The following is a 16,927-nucleotide window of genomic DNA, read 5'->3' on the forward strand; positions in this document are numbered from 1 at the left end:
GTAAAGTGATACAGTATTATTTGAAAGTGAACTTGGATATTGGCAAATTCTAGCACAACCACTAAAAGGAGTAAAAAAAAAAACTATAACTGATATGCTAAGATAGGAAAGAAAGTAGAAATATATTAAATGCTCAATTAAAATTATAAAAGGCAAAAAAAATGGAAGACAAAAATAGGAACAAAGAACAGAAATAAATAGAAAATAGGAACATATATAGTAAATACTATTTTTCACTCTTAATACTTCTGATCTAAATGCATCAATTAAAAGATGAAGATTATCATAGTGGATCAAAAAACACACCCAATGCTATGTTGTCCACACACTTAAATATAAAGACATATATAAATGAAAGTAAATGGATGGAGAATATAGATAATGCTAATATTAACCAAAAGCAGGAGCACCTATATTAATTTCAGACAGAGCAGACGTCAAAGAATATTAAAGGTCAGTTTCTCTGAGACACAGCAACTCTTAATGTCTATGCACCTAACAACAGAGAATCAACATACACAAAGTAAAAACTGATGGAACTACAAGGAAGAAATAGATAAATGAATCCACTACCCTAGTTGGACACTCATCACCCATCTCTTAGAAATGGGCAGCAAGCAGAAAATCAATAAGGATAAAGTTGAACTCAGCAACACCATCAATCAACTAAATATAATTGACATCTATAGAGTACTTCATCTGACAACAGCAGAATAGATCTTTTTCTCAAGACAGGAGACAGGAAAATCTAATATTCCTAGTTTATTGCTACTCATTAGAAATATGTATATATGTTGCACTAGGTAGGGGACATGCACATTGCTAGTTGTAGAATTTACAAAAATGAATATAGATAGACATGTAGATCAACAGAATAGAGTCCAAAAATTACTCCTCATAGATATGGTCAATTAAATTTGGACAAGAGTACCAAAACAATTCAATGGAGAAAGAAAGACCTTTCAACAAAATGTACTGAGTCAAATGAATGTCCACAAGCAAAAAATAAAATTGAGTCCTATCACACATCCTATCAAAAATTAATTCAAACTGGATCAAAGTCCCAAATGTAAAACTATATAAAATGCATAGAAGAAAACACAATTATAAATCACTGTGGCTTTCAGTTGGGCAGTGGTTTCTTAACTATGACACCAAAAACACAAGCGAAAAAAGAGAGTGTAGATAAATTAAGCATCATCAAAATTTAAGACTTTTGTGTGCAAAGGACACCATCAAGAAAGTAAAAAGACAAGCCCCAGAATGGGACACAATATTTGCAGACCATGTGCCTGATAGTAGACTTATATCTACGGTACATGAAGAACTCTAACAGCTCAGTACTGAAAACACAATTAATCCAATTAAGGGGTGGACAAATGATACGAATAACCATTTTTCCAAAAAAGATCTACATATGTTCAACAAGCACACAAAAATGTGCTCCATATAGACTAATAACATCATCACTAGGGAAATGGAAATCAAAGCCAGAATGAGTTATCACTTCATACCACACTAGGAGGGCTTGAATAAAAAGACATATACGAAGTATTAGAGGGGAATATAGAGAAATTGTGTTGTGTCACCACTTTGGAAGACATTCTAGCATTTTCTTTCGTTTTTTTAAGCTTTATTTTGAGAGAGAGAGAGTGCACGTGCTAGCGAGCATGAACTGGGGAGGGGCAGAGAGAAAGGAAGAGAGGCAATCCCAAGCAGGCTCTGAGCTATCAGTGCAGAGCCCAACAGGGGACTCAAACTAAAGAACTGTGAGATCATGACCTGAACCAAAATCAAGAGTTGGACACTCAACCTACTGAGCCACATAAGAACCTCTCTAGCAGTTTCTTAAAAGACATTCTAGCAGTTTCTAAAAGGTTACACATAAAGCTACCACATGACCCACTATTTTATTCTTAGGTGTATAGTTGTGAAAATTTAAAACACACACACACACACATTTGAACATGAGTGTTAATACCAGCACTTTTCATAATAACCCCAAATAAGAAACAATTCAAGTGTTCACCCACTGATGAATGGATAAATAAAATATAGTATATCCAGACAATGGCATAATATTTGCCAATAAAAATGAATGAAGTACAGATACGTGCTATTACATGAAGGAAACTTGAAAACATGCTGAGTAAAAGAAGTCAACCACAGGAGGCCAAATAGTGTGTGATTCCATTCATGTGAAATGATCAGAGTAGGCCAGTCTACACAGACAGAAAAGTAGACTAGTGGTTATCTAGAACTAAGCAGAGAGGAGAGCTGGGAAAAAGAAGGGAGATGACTAACATTATGGAGTTTCTTTTAGGTATAATGAAAATATTCAAAATCCGATTGTGGTGATCTTTGTACAATTCTGAGAATATACTAAAAAAACATTGAATTGTACACTGTACATGGGTTTATCATACCATGTATGAATTGTATCTTAATGAAGCTGTTATTTTATGTTTGTTTACTTTTGAGAGAGAGCACACGAGGAGGGAAAGGCAGGGAGGGAGACACAGAATCCAAAGCAAGCTCCAGGCTCTGAGCTGTCAGACCCCAATGTGAGGCTCAAACTCACAAACCATGAGATCATGACCTAAGCTGAAGTCGCTTAACCAACTGAGCCACCCAGGTGGCCCATGAAGCTGTTATTTGAATGATCCCTTTCTTTAAAGAGTTCCTAATCCAAGTAGGTAGGCTGGCAAACAAATACATACTTAAGTGATAGTAGAACAATAAGTAGAATCCCCTTGGGGCAGAGTGCAGCAATCAGGCGCTCCGTAAGTGTGTGTTTATCCTCACAATGCTAGGGGATTAAGTTTGTAAACTCAGCACCCTAGAAGTGCTAAATTTACCCCCCAGATAAAAAGTATTTATCTCAGACTGAAATACAGATTAAAAAGTCATCTTTCTTTCTTCATAAAAGTTGAAAAGAACAAAGAAGCAGAAAGCCATATCATGACAAACTATTGTAAATGCATGCAGTGTACCTATACATGTTTATACATGCTCCTAATCAATGTCATTATACCAATTTATGTCTTATAATTTTACCCTTATATCTTGATATATAGATATGTATCAATATACTTTAATTTTAGATATATATAAATATAGTTGGTGTTTTGATATATGTATTATATATACATGAGTTTAGTGACTGTGTACATTTTTATCATTTAAAGGGATACTAAATAGTTTTATCATACAATTAAATAAATGTGAAGCAATCAGTATACCTTGGTTGTACATCAATGTACAGTCAGTGGAAGAAAACATAGAAAATGGTCCCCAAAATCTCTTCATGTAAAATTGACGAAGTAAAACTGGGGAATAGTGGAATTATAAAAAAGTCTTAGTTGTGTCTAGTCTAAGTCTCTTTCAGAAATAAAAATCCCATTTACTGTATATTTGTTAAATACTCAGTTATGCCTTGATATCTTCAGTATGAGAAGCACACTCCTTCACCAGTCTGTCTGTCCCAAGACCAGCCAGCTCTAATTTCTTGAAAAATATGTTCAGAATTTCTCTCTTTGCAGCGGCTCCAGTATGAATTAGGTTTGCCATTTGGAGCCTCCCAAAATAGGTTTATTCCACATTAAATGTTACATATGTATCATTCCATAATACCTTTCTGAGCGGATTTATATATATCAATCACCTCATTTTATTCTCCTGTAGCAGAAGTATGATTATCTCAATTTTGTGAAGAAACAGCAGAGGCCTCTGTGATCAGCCGTCATCAGGAGAAACAATAGAATCCTATTTAAGTGGGGGAAATTGATTTGTTTATTGATATGGCTGTTCTTCAGAATGTTAGTGCTCAGAAACAGTTGTACCTGATCAACTCTTGAAGAACACGTACATAAAGCCACCTGGGACAACTCCCAGAACCACATCTCGGAGCAGCCACAGAGCCCATCGCGCCCATCCAAGCCCCCAAACCCCACCCCAAACCCCGTATCAGTGCCTCCCACTCAGGCAGCTTGACTCTGACCTGCTCATGTGGGTGCATCCCAGGGGTGGAAAATAAGCCACATACCTGCACTTTAGTAACCAGGGAAGCTAAGAAATGTGGGTTTTGCTGAATTTTACGTGGAGAAAGCGAGACGACAATATAAGAAAATATCAGAATGTTCAGTGATTGCATTACTTTGCGCTGTCAGAAATGACAGATGCCAACTATGACTTCCTAATTGAGTTTTCTGATTCTGAGTCTCCCCTCCCAAATGATCTTGTGAGCTTTTCTGCTCTGTTTCTATACGTTTTAAACGTGTGCATGTAACTTGACATCTGTATCTGTTTAACTTAGATTTGCTAGCTTGGGCTCATTGCTTCAAATTTTTTGGATCATGTCAAAACCAGTTTTTTTTTTTTTCACTCATCATAAGAACACATCAAACCAGCTTCGTTTATTAAGACCTTGGGTACGTATGCTTTTTGGGGGACGTATCAGAATCTTTCTTGGACAGTGATGATGGTTTGAAAAATGTTGCCATGGTTATTTGAGTTATATTCTGTACTTTAAGAATCACTACTTTGTATACTTTAAATATATTTTATTTCTCAATTATACCTTAATAACCCTGGAAAAAAGAGTATTATTAAGAGAAACTGAATATAGGGTATACAGTAACTCTGTCCTATCTTGGCAACTTTCCTGTAAATCTAAAATTATTCCCCAAATTAAGGTTTATTAAAAATATAAAACAAATGAATTACTACTTTGTTGTATAGTTATTCAAACTTCCATGGATTTGCCTTTCTTCCTTTACCTCTCTACCCTGTCGTTGAAGGGTATGTCATGAAGATTACAGCCTTGAAGTAGAGGCTAAAATCTGAGATTGTGTTACCTCCTATTTTGGTTTTCTTCTTCAATGTTACTTTGGCTATTCAGGTCTTTTATGGTATTGGCACAAAAACAGAAACATAGATCAATGGAATAGAATAGAGAACCCAGAACTGTACCCACAAATGTATGGCCAACTAATCTTTGACAAAGCAAGAAAAAATACTCAATGGGAAGAAGACAGTCTCTTTAGCAAATGGTGCTGGGAGAACTGGACAGCAACATGGAGAAGAATGAAACTAGGTCACTTTCTTACACCACACACTAAAAATAAACTCAAAATGGATGAAGAACCTGAATATGAGACAGGAAACCATCAAAACCATAGAGGAGAAGGCAGCAAACAACCTCTTTGACCTCAACCAGAGTGATTTCTTACTCAACAACCTCTCCAAAAGCAAGGGAATCAAAAGCAAAAATGAACTATTGTGACCTCATCAAGATAAAAAACTTCTGCACTACAAGAGAAGCAATCAACAAAACTAAAAGGCAACTGATGGAATGGGTAAAGATAGTTGCAAATGACATATTGGATAAAGAGCTAGTATCCAAAATCTATAAAGAACTCACCAAACTCCACACCTGAAAGACAAATAATCCAGTGAAGTAATGGGCAGAAAACATGAACACTTTTCCAAAGAAGACATCCAGATGGCCAACAGACACACGAAATTATGCTTGTTACTCATCATCAGGGAAATATAAATCAAAGCCACACGGAGATACCACCTCACGCTGGTCAGAGTAGGTAAAATGAACAAATCAGGAGACTATAGATGCTGATGAGGATGTGGAGAAAAAAACCCGTCTTGCACTATTGTTGGGAATGCAAACTGTTGCAACCACTCTGGAAAACAGTGTGGAGGTTCCTCAAAAAATTAACAGTAGAACTAGCTATTACCCAGCAATAGCACTGCTAGGAATTTACCCAAGGGATACAGGAGTGCTGATGCATAGTGTACCTCTATGTTTATAGTAGCACTTTCAACAATAGCCACATCACGGAAAGAGCCTAAATGTCCATCAACTGATGAATGGATAAAGAAGATGTGGTTTGTCTATACAATGGAATACTACATGACAATGAGAAAGAATGAAATCTGGCCATGTGTAGCAACATGGAGGGACCTTGAGGGTGTTATGCTGAGTGAAATAAGTAAGTCAGAGAAAGACAAATAACATATGTTTTCCCTCATGTGTGGAACTTGAGAACTTAACAGAAGATCATGGGAAGGGGAAAGGGGGAAAATGTTACAGAGAGGGAGGGAGGCAAACCATAAGAGACTCTTAAATACTGAGAACAAACTGAGGGTTGATGGGGAGTGGAGGAGAGGGAAAATGGGCAATGGGCACTGAAGAGGGCACTTGCTGGGATGAGCACTGGGTGTTGTATGGAAACCAATTTGACAATAAATTATATTTTTAGGAAAGAGTGTCAAGAAATGTCAGGTCACTTTTGCCAGACTCCCCAGGTTTAATACCTCACTGTTAAAGTCTTCACTTCCACCTGCAGAATTTTACTTACAGTAGGTTCTTGTTCCACTCTTTATTCCTACTCACAACATTATATTTTCTAGTTGTTACAAGTGTTTTAATGAATGCCAGAAGTGTGGTTAAGGGGCAGGAGTTAGAGAACTTTGATCACTTCAAAAAAATGTCCAATATTCTAGAAATGATTTTACTGATGGACTGACTCCATTCATTCATTCAAGAAACAATGACTGGGTAGTATGGGGAATAACATTTCCTTGGGGAAACCAGCCTTGTCCCCCTCATGGGATGAAGCTTCCAGTCACTGTTCCTTCTGCTAGACCTGAGACAGAGGGGTAATGAGAGCCAGGCAGAGACTGTCAGAATCATTTTGTGGGATTAATATGCAGACGCCTGCGCTATGCTTAGAGCTAGATGCAGAATGAAGCCGCCTGATGACAAGCAGAGCCCAACGTTCCAGAGAAGAAGAGAGCTTTGATGGCCTCCTCTGAGCCCTGAATCCCACTGTATATAAAGGCAACGCCGGCTTTAGGCTTTTCAGTTTTATGATCTGATGAATTCCATTTTTGTTAAGCTAGTTTGTATTCCACTTCTGTCACTTCAACAGAAAAGGACACTGAAAGGACACTAAAAATACTCTATCCTCAGTCTGACTTTTAGGTATATTCGTGAGTTTTCTCTCTTTAATCTTCAAAAGTATATACTGGAAATGCAAAAATGCCAGAGGCTATTGTATTCTCTGTCGTATAGGGAGGCATTAGTAATAACGCGTGGGGTAATGGGCGAGGTTAATAGCAGCGCGTTTGAAATATTAAAGGAATATCATGGGAAAAAATGACCAAATGCAAAAACACAGAGCTCACCCCTTCACCACCTTCCTCCCACTCCATGCCTTTGGCCTGATCCTTTGTTATAGAGTCAGGGCCTTGATCAGTGCCTTCGCCTACTCTCAAATCCTGCTCCCACAGCAGCTTCAGTTTTCCTCGGGGCAGCACCCTAGAGTCATTCGTGAATTTAGTTCTCTCTTTTTCCCCTAGAATTTTTTAAACGTTGGAGGTCTTTTTGTTTCATTTTGTTTTGGGGTAGAGCTTTTATGTTGCCTTTGGCAATATCTAGTCTTGAAGGTTAACCTATGAGTTTATGTTAATTTCAGTGAAGATTGGCTGTGTACTTTTTTGACCTTCACTTGAATAACCTTTCAGGTCATTTTTTTCTCTTCTATTGACTCCAGATCTGTGGATGCCACTGGCTGTTTGGTTCACCTTGATATACTCAGAGAGAAAAAGGAGGGTCGGATTTAACCTTTCATGTAATGATTAGAAAAATAGTTACTCGGTTTGGAACAAGCCTTAACTGCGTGCATCGGTTGGCTAATTAGCTCTAAGTCATATATTTTTTGACCTTTTAGAAAATGGCAGTGTTTCATTCTGAGTCATCAGTCTGATTACTCTTTTGCAAAAAAAGAGAAATTCTTGTATTTTAATTAACTTAGCTATATTGTTTATGGAGAATTTAACACCCTTTGGCTCTGACCTACAGTTCTCGCCAGTGGCTAAAATTGTCTAATGTTCAGTAGAAGTTGCATTACAGGACTAGGTAATGGCATTGATCTTTCTGAAGATAATAGATTAATTTGCTGCCCACAGTTTGTGAAACCCAATGGGATCATCACCATATTTTGATGATAATTTATCCCTCAAGCAACTAACACACTTTCTGGCATATAACATGAGCCAAGTAAAAGTTTTTACATGAATAAATAAATGATTGGATACCCTTTATACATTTCAATATTATATTGACTCATTTTCTATAAAGTATACAATGTTGTTCTCTTAGGCTGAAAGAAATTACTTATGTTGGGTGTTCTTTTAGGTAAGGAGGGATGCAAAAACAAGTATTTTCCACAGCCAATAGAACTGGGCCATTTTGGGTATAGTTCTCTTTTATAATTAGTGTTTTCAAAGCTTTATCTACAGCTCTTTGTGTAAAAATGTCTCTGTATGCCCTATGCTGTACCTGCCATGTTGTTACATTTCTGTTGATTCCACGTACAATACCTGAAATATTATTCACAGATTGTTTCCTACAATCTTAACACAAAAAGTTAGTTATCTAGCTTAATTATTAAAATAACTATAAAGCATTATATGAAGATGCCTTGTTATCTCATAGAACAGAAAAATAATGGCATCAAAGAAAAAGTGTGAATCAACTAATAAAGAATCTTCAGAGAACTCATCTTCTTACATGTTATTAAGATAGTCTGATTTATTCTCATGTCATGTATTAATCTACATTGATTAGGAATAAGAACTGAAGCATAATAGGGCATATTAAGCAATAAACCAGTAAAAGATTATCACAAATGTAAGGAACAAAAATGTACTTTGGCAAATAGCATCAGTTCAATAAAAATAATATTCAACATTTCTGAAAGAGATTGTATGCATTATTGTACATAAATCTGCACTTTCATTTAGTTCACTTCTCTGGAATAAAACTGCCTGTGTCAGGAAGTTCACAGCTCGACTGAATTCAGTGCTGTTTGTTTTATTATCATGTACCTCTCCTGGTTCAGATGCACAATCTTTATGTACAGACATTTCCTAGGGAGGTTGTGCAAGTTAAGAACCTGGACTCTGGGAACATCGTGGTGCCTTTAAGTCTTAATTTAGCCTCGAGGGCAAGTTAATGTAATGTCACTAAAATCCAGTTTTCTTGTGTGAATTGTAAACGTTATAACAAGTTAGATGCTTTAAGAGGCAAATGAGAGAATATATTTAAAATACTTAGCATGTTAGCTGGCATAGCGAATGATATGTTATAAAAATAACTATTATTAACAAGCCATAGGTGAAATCTTACAAACCATGAGGCAGTAGTTTTGTCTGATTTCTAAAAAAATTTTACCAAAAAAATTTGAATCATAAATTTCTAAGTATAATAAAATGAAAGATTTAAGACAATCACATTTTTCCTAACTTCTTTTTTAGATTTCAAACACATAGAAAGCTTGCACAGTGGTACAATGAACACTATATATTTACCATGATTTACCAACTGTTCGCTTTTTGTCACATTAGCTCTATCTCTCCTTTTTCATGTTTTTTTAAAGTTTATTCATTTTGAGAGAGAGAGGGAGAGAGACAGAGAGAGAGGCTGGGGGAGGAGCCGAGAGAGAGGGAATGAGAGAGAATACCAAGCAGGGTCTTCACTGACTTAGTAGAGCTGTTGGGCTCGAACCCACAAACCATGGGACCATGACCTTAGCCAAAACCAAGAGTTGGGTGCTCAACTGACTGAGCCACCCAGGTGCCCCATCCTTTTTCATGTTATAATACATATGCTCAGTCTCCTAAAAATGAGGATGTTCTCCTACATACCTTCAGTATATGGATCACATTCAAGAAGTTTAACACTGATATATAGTATATAGTTTATGTTCATACTTTACCAGTTGTCCTAATAATATTGTTTATAACTGTTTTATTTTTATTTTGATCCAGAACACAATGATCAGGGATCACTATTTGCTTTTGTTGTCCTGTTTCTTTTGTTTTTGTTTTTATTATTATTATTTATTTATGAGAACGAGAGAGTGTGAGCAGGGGAGGGGCAGAAAGAGATTCAGATTCTGCACTGCCAGCACGGGGCCCAATGTGGGGCTCAAACTCACGAGTTGTGAGGTCATGACCTGAACCAAAATCAAGAGTCTAATGCTCAACTAAGCCACCCAGGCGCCCTTCTTTTGTTTCTCTTAATGGAGAAAATTCACCAGCATTTTTTCCTCATCTTTCATGATCATTAATTTGAAGATTCTAGGTCACTTGTTTCCCAGATTGTTCCTCAGTTTGAACCTATCTGATTATTTCCTCCGTCCTAGATTCAGGTTCAAGTTCTTAGCCAGATACTACTACCTTGGCTGGTGCTGTGTCCTTCTGAGTACATCTCATTCTTTGTAGTGCTAACTGAGGTCTCTTGGAGTGTCCACAAGATTCCACCATTATCCAGGCTCTTCCATTCCTTTTCTAAAAGATTATCTGCGAAGCAACACTTTGAGAATGGGTATGTCCTGTTGTCCAGCAGCTTTTAACCTATTGGTTTTACTATTGAAATCGTGATCTTAGCCTCAATCCGTTATTGTAATAATGGTTCCAGTGTGATGCCTTTTCTAATTCCACCATTATCTGCATTTATTAGTTGATATTCTTCCATAAGGAAGATCCCCAATCACCCTACCCCATTTTAGAATCATGATGGGCTCACAGATTTTTAAAATTCTGATTGATTATATTAGCACACATTTAGTTTGTACAGATAAGGGTGCCAGATAGTTTTTAGTTCCAGAAGATTAGAACTGTGCATTGTCCCTGTTAAGAACTAACCTGATTTAAAGCTTGTAGCAAAAGGGCAAGTGTATATTAAAATTTTTCATAAGTATTTCTAAACTTGATGCAGATTTTCAAGATAAATTTATGCTTCATTAATAACATGTTAAGGTACTTGTAGTGCTTCTGCTCTCCATATTGATAGATGTTTGACTTAATTAGTTATTTTTTAAGTTTATTTAATTTGGTGGGGAGAAGGATATTGCATTGGGGAGGGAAAGAGAGAAGGAGAGAGAGAATCCCACGCAGGCTCCATACTGTCAGCATGAACCCAAGGGAGGGCTCTATCTCATGTACCATGAGATCATGACCTGAACCAAAATCAAGAATTGGACCCTTACCTGACTGAGCCACACAGGCACCCCTGACACCATTAGTTTTTAAATCTCTATTCATTACAATACCATTTAGTATATAAAATAATTCCTTTTATTTATGGCTATGTAAGACACAAAGACATGGGACTAGTACCAGAGCACAGAACTTTCCATTTGTTTGTCCTAAATGTATAAATGGCATATTAGATAAAAAGTTACTGTATACTTCTGGTCAGAAAAAAATAGGTATTTGAACCCAAGCGGAATGCTTGTACTGATTTTTCATTTGTAGAACTCTTCTGTTTAGAATTCCTGCCCTAGAAAATTTCCCAATTCTACTGATTTGCCAGTCTAATATTTTAGCATGAAGGGTTAGTATTAAATCAGTTGTCTAACAAATCACTATCTCATTGTAAGCAACCTGTTTTTTCTGTCTCCTTAATTTTAAGATCTTCTTTGCATTTAGCTTTTCAGAAATTTTACTGCAATGTATTTGGTTAGGAAATTATTGTTTCCTTATCCTTCTATTTGAATATTACTTCTTGCCCATTCTTACTATTCTTTCCGCTGAACTCTTTTATTATGCGTAAAGTCTTTATTGTATCCTCCATATCCTTCACCCTCCATATTTGCCCACATTTTACCTCTATGGACAACATTCTGTGTGACTTTTTCCTATCTTCCTACTTACTATTTCTTTGTCTACTCCTCTGTATCTAATTAACTATATTTTCTTCACCTGAATTTCCATTTAGGTATTTTCAAAATTTTTTAGTACCTCATCTTAGTATTTTCCTTCCTTTTTCATAGAATTTCAGCTCTTTTTTACATTTGTCATTATTTTCAAGTTATTTCTTTTATATCCTATCTCGAGATTGTTACATGCTTTCCTTAAATTCTTGGGATATTTTTTCCAAAGTGAATAATTTACTTCAGAATTATGAAATTTTATTATTGTGAGTTCATCTTTAGATAGGCTGGTTTTCTGTGGGAATCTGCATTGGCCGGAGTTGTGAGAGTATCTTTTTTTTTTTGTCTTATATTTTTTAATAGTTTATTGTCAACTTGGTTTCCATATAACACCCAGTGCTCATCCCCACAAGTGCCCTCCTCCGTGCCCATCACCCCCCTTCTGCCCTCAGTTCTCAGCATTCAAGAGTCTCTCATGATTTGCCTCTCTCCCTCTCCCCCACTATTTTCCCCCCTTCTTCTCCCCCACGGTCCTCCGTTAAGTTTCTCCTAATCCTCCTATACGTGCAAACGTATGGTATCTGTCCTTCTCTGCCTGACTTATTTCTATGACTTCAGAGCAGTTTGCTTTTGCTTTGTCTATGACCTCAGGTATATCACCATCCAGGGACTTACTTTCATGTTAATTTCTTAGCTTGGATTTTACTGAACCAAAATTTGGGCCTTTTATGCTTATAAGGCCCAGATCAGACTCTCAGGAGAAACTTTTTTTTTCCCATGGAAAGATCAAAAGAAAACAGCATCTTTCTTAACATCTATGGTGGGTGATGTTTTCCTGCTCTCCTTTTATTGGGAAGGTCACTACCTGAGGATCTTATTTTAATGTAGGTTCTCACTGGCCACACATTGCTTTAGGCAGCCTGAGGTCTGTGGTTTCTCCCCACATGGGTACTCAAGCACAAATCCCTAGAGTAATAGGGCTGAGCAACCCCGAGGCCCTTCCTCTCCCGCTGAGCATCAACATTAACTGCTCCAATTTCTGGGCCCGTTTTCATGTTCAGCATCTGAGGTATCTTTTTCTATTTCAAGATTGTAGCTTTGTATATAACAGGATGAGTGTTATTCGATTTTTATATAATTTCTAGGTGTTTTCAGAAAGATGGCTTTTAGATTATCAAGTCAGACAGTGTTACAGCTGGAATTCCAATCCCATACTTTCTAAATAACCTTTACGTCTCTTTAAAATATACATGAAAATTATGTCTAGTGGCACAATTATGCCATTAAGGACAAAGAAGTGTAAATGGAATTCCCCTGCGTGAGGTTTCCTTCACTTTCCTTAAAAAAAAAAAAGAAAAAAAACTTTGTGCTTCTTCGTAGCACAAACTTTAAGCAATGCCCAGAGGTGCAGTGCCACCTTGGAACGAGGAAATGAATGCAATATTCTAGAAATGGTAAAGCAGGAAGACAGAGGAGTCTGGCTCCCTGACTAGGTGCCCCAGATCTGAATTTCCACATTGGGATTTCTTGTTGCATGACAAAAGTAAACTATTTTTCTAATTTAAGCTACCTTTTTTTCAGACTCTGCTAAATGCAGTTGAATGCAATTCAGATTGATAATGTAAATGGAATTTAAAAAATAAATTATAGATAAAAAGCATTCAGTTAAGTTGCAAGGCAGAAACACGAGACTAGATACCACATTTAGCCACACTAACCATATTGCATGTTTAGGACTTGGAGTCCCTCATGCTTCTGGCACTTGAAAAAATACTTTTCTCTGCAAACACTGTGCTTTTCCATGTCCTCATTTCTTTTCTCCTGCTGTGCTCCCAGTTAAACTATCCTTACACTTTCTGCTTATCATATTATTTTATAGTTACTGCTTCTTGATGTGCCTTCCTTACAAGAGAATGACTTCCTTGAACATAGATGATATGCCTTAATAATTTTGTATTCTGAGCACTTAAAACAGTATCTATATATTTTTTCCCTTTCTTTCTTTTCTTTTCTTTTCTTTTTTTTTTTTTGAGGGAGAGAGTGCAAGTGAGCAAGAAGCAGAGAGAGAGGGAGGGAGGGAAGACAAGAAGAAGAGAGAGAGAGAGAGAGGGAAAGGCAGCTCACCCAAAGTGGGGCTTGAGCCCATCCAAAGTGAGGCTCGGGCTCACCCCAAATGGGGCTCAAGCTCCTCTGATGCAGGACTTGAACTCATGAACTATGAGATCATTACCTGAGCCAAAGTCAGATGCTTAACAGACTGAGCCATCCAGGTGCCTATATTAAAAAAAAATTTTAATGTTTATTTATTTTTGAGTGAGAGAGAGCACAGGTAGGGGAGGGACAGAGAGAGGGTGACACAAAATGTGATGCAGGCTCCAGGTTCCAAGCTGTCAGCACAGAGCTCGATGCAGGGCTCGAACTTGGAAACCTTGAGATCGTAACCTGAGCCAAAGTCAGATGCTTAACCAGGTGCCCCCAGGTGCCTATATTTTTAATTTAAGTATAGTTTTTGTATTAAATTAGTTTCAGGTGTACAGCATAATGATTAAACAATTATATATATCATGAAATATTCACCACTGAGTTACCCTCTGTCAACATACAAAGTTATTACAATATAATTGACTGTATTTCTTATGCTGTGTTTTTCATCTCGATGGCTTATTTATTTTATAACTGAAAGTCTATACTTCTTAGTACCCTTCACCTATTTCACATATACCTCCATCCCTATCCCCTCTGGCAACTACCAGTTTGTGTTCTATATTTATGAGTCTGTTTCCATTTTTTCTTTGTTTCTTTATATGTTCATTTGCTTGGTTTTTTAGACTCTACATGTAAGTGAAATCATACAGCATTTGTCTTTCTCTATCTGACTTACTTAGCATTATACCTTCTACGTCCATCCATGTGGTGTAAATGGCAGAATTTCATGCTCTTGTATAGCTGAGTAGTATTCCATTGTGCATATATACTGCATCTTCTTAATTCATTCATTTATCAATGGACACTTTGGATGTTTTCCAAACCTTGGAATGTTTTCCAAACCGATTGTAAATTATGCTACAATAAACGTAAATGTGCATATGTCTTTCTGGATTCGTATTTTCATTTCTTTGGAGAAATAATCTGACGTCAAATAACTGGATTATATGAGATTTCTATTTCTAGTTGTGTGAGCAATGTTTATACTGTTTTCTATAGTGGGTGCACCAATTTACAATCCCATTAATTGTCCACAAGGGTTCCTTTTCTTCCACATCTTCACAAATACTTATTACTTCTTGTCTATTGGATACTAGCCATTCTGACAGGTATAAGAAAATCTCTTAAGGTTTTGACTTGCATTTCTGTGATGAGCATCTTTTCATGTGTCTGTTGGCCATCTGTATATCTTCAATATATAAATGTCTATTGAAGTCTTCTGCCCATTTTTAAGTCAGATAATTAGGGGTGGTCGTGCTAAATTCTTGGTAAGTTCTTGATATACTTTGGACATTAACCCCTTAAAACATATATCATTTCCAAATATCTTTTCCCATTCAGTAGGTTGCCTTTTTGTGTTCCTTCACTGCACAAAAGCTTTCTAGTTTGATGTAGTCCCAATTATTTATTTTTGCTCTTATTTCCCTTGTCTGGTGAGACATATCCAGAGAAATATTGCTAAGGCAAATGTCCAAGAGTTTGCTGCCTATGTTGTGTTTTAGGACTTTTATGGTTTCGGGTCTTATGTTTAGGTCATTAGTCCATTTTAAATTTATTTTGTGAGTGGAAATAAAAAGTGATCCAGTTTCATTCTTTTGCATGTAGCTGTCTAGTTTTCCCAGCACCATTTGTTGAAGAGAATGTCTTGTCCCCATTGTACATTCTTAACTCCTTTGTCATTGGTTAGTAGTAACTATGGATTTATTTCTGGGCTCTCTCTTCTGGTTGACTGATCTATGTGATATTTTTGTGCTAGTATTATATTCTATTGATTACTACAACTTTGTAGTAGAGTTTGAAATCTGAGAACATGATACCTTTAGCTTTGTTCTTTTTTCTTCAGATTGCTTTGCCTATTCAGGGTTGTATGTGGTTTTATACAACTTTTAGGATTATTTTTTCTAGTCCAGTGAAAAATACTATTGGTAGTTTAATAGGCATTACATTGAATCTATAGATTGCTTTGGATAGTATAGATATTTTAATAATATTCTTCCAGTCCATAAGAATGGTATATATTTCCATTTATTTATGTTATCTTCACTTTCATCATTGTTTTATAGTTTTCAGAGTACAAGTCTTTCACTTCCTTAGTTAAAAGTATTACTAGTTATGTTATTTTTTGATACAGTTGTGAATGTGATTTAAAATAATTCTCTTTCTACTATTTCATTGTTACTGTATAGAAACACAACAGATTTTTGTATATTGATTTTGTATCCTGGAACTTTACTGAATTCATTCATTAGTTCTAGTCAATTTTTGGTGGAGTCTTTAGGATTTTTTATATAAAATGTTATGTCCTCTGCCAGTAGTGATAGTTTTACTCCTTTCTTACTAATTTTCATGTCATTTATTTCTTTTTCTTGTCTAACTGCTCTGGTTAGAACTTCTAACACCATGGTGAATAAAGCTGAGAGTAGGTATCTTTGTTTTCCTAAACTTTGAGGAAAGACTTTCAAATTTTCACCATCAACTACATTGATTGCTGTGAGTTTATCATATATGGCATTTATTATGTTGAGGTATGTTCTCTCTGTACCCAGTTTGTTGTAAGGTTTTTGATTTTTATCATAAATGAATATTATGTTTTGTCTAATGACTTTCCTGCATCTATTGAGATGATCGTATGATTTTTATCCATCATTTTCTTAATGTGTATTATGTTCATTGATTTGCAGATATTGAACTATCCTTGGAATAGATGTCACTTGATCATGGTGAATAATTCTTTTAATGTATATTTGAACTTTGTCTGCTAATGTTTTGTTGAGAATTTTTACATCGATGTTCAATAGGAATAATCACCTGCAGTTTTCTTTTTACTTCTCTCTCTCTCTCTTCCTCTCTCTCTCTCTCTCTTCTTTATCTGACTTTGTTATCACGGTAATGCTGGCCTTGTAGAATGAATTTGGAAGGATTCCCTCCTCTTCTATATTTTGTAATATTTTGATAAAGATAGGATTAACTTTTTCTTTAAA

This window comes from Crocuta crocuta, unplaced genomic scaffold (genome assembly GCF_008692635.1).
Source record: "Crocuta crocuta isolate KB4526 unplaced genomic scaffold, BGI_CrCroc_1.0 scaffold26, whole genome shotgun sequence".
Classification (NCBI taxonomy): domain Eukaryota; kingdom Metazoa; phylum Chordata; class Mammalia; order Carnivora; family Hyaenidae; genus Crocuta; species Crocuta crocuta.